Source organism: Fulmarus glacialis, unplaced genomic scaffold (genome assembly GCF_000690835.1).
Source record: "Fulmarus glacialis isolate BGI_N327 unplaced genomic scaffold, ASM69083v1 scaffold41997, whole genome shotgun sequence".
In the NCBI taxonomy this organism is placed as follows: domain Eukaryota; kingdom Metazoa; phylum Chordata; class Aves; order Procellariiformes; family Procellariidae; genus Fulmarus; species Fulmarus glacialis.
Genome location: NW_009224574.1, coordinates 492 through 792, shown reverse-complemented (window position 1 = coordinate 792; position 301 = coordinate 492). Strand labels below are relative to the sequence as shown.

The 301-nt window shown below is 55.5% G+C and overlaps 1 protein-coding gene across 1 annotated transcript in view; it reads left to right on the top strand.

The window, feature by feature from the left end:
- The window catches only part of LOC104079965 (potassium-transporting ATPase alpha chain 1-like), a gene marked incomplete at both ends in the record, with an annotated part of 1,713 nt that overhangs the window by 944 nt on the left and 468 nt on the right, over positions 1 to 301 (top strand). The window lies entirely within an intron of this gene.

Here is a 301-nt window from a genome sequence, read left to right as displayed (position 1 = left end):
GGCGCTGAAGGTTTGCTTGGGGGGGCTATAGGGGCTCTTCCAGTGCCTACGGGATCTATAGGGGTTCTTCTAGTGCCTATGGGGTCTATAGGGGTTCTTCTAGTGTCTATGGGGGTCTATAGGGGTTATAGGGTTTCTGTTGCTGCCTATCAGGACTATAGGGGACCATGGGGCCTCTTCTGATGCCCATGTGTGTATATACCCGCCCCCGGTGCCTATGGGGGTATAGGGGCCACGGGGGCTCTGCTATAGGAGCCTGTGCTGCACTATAGTTGCCTGTGGGATGCTATAGGAGCCTTTG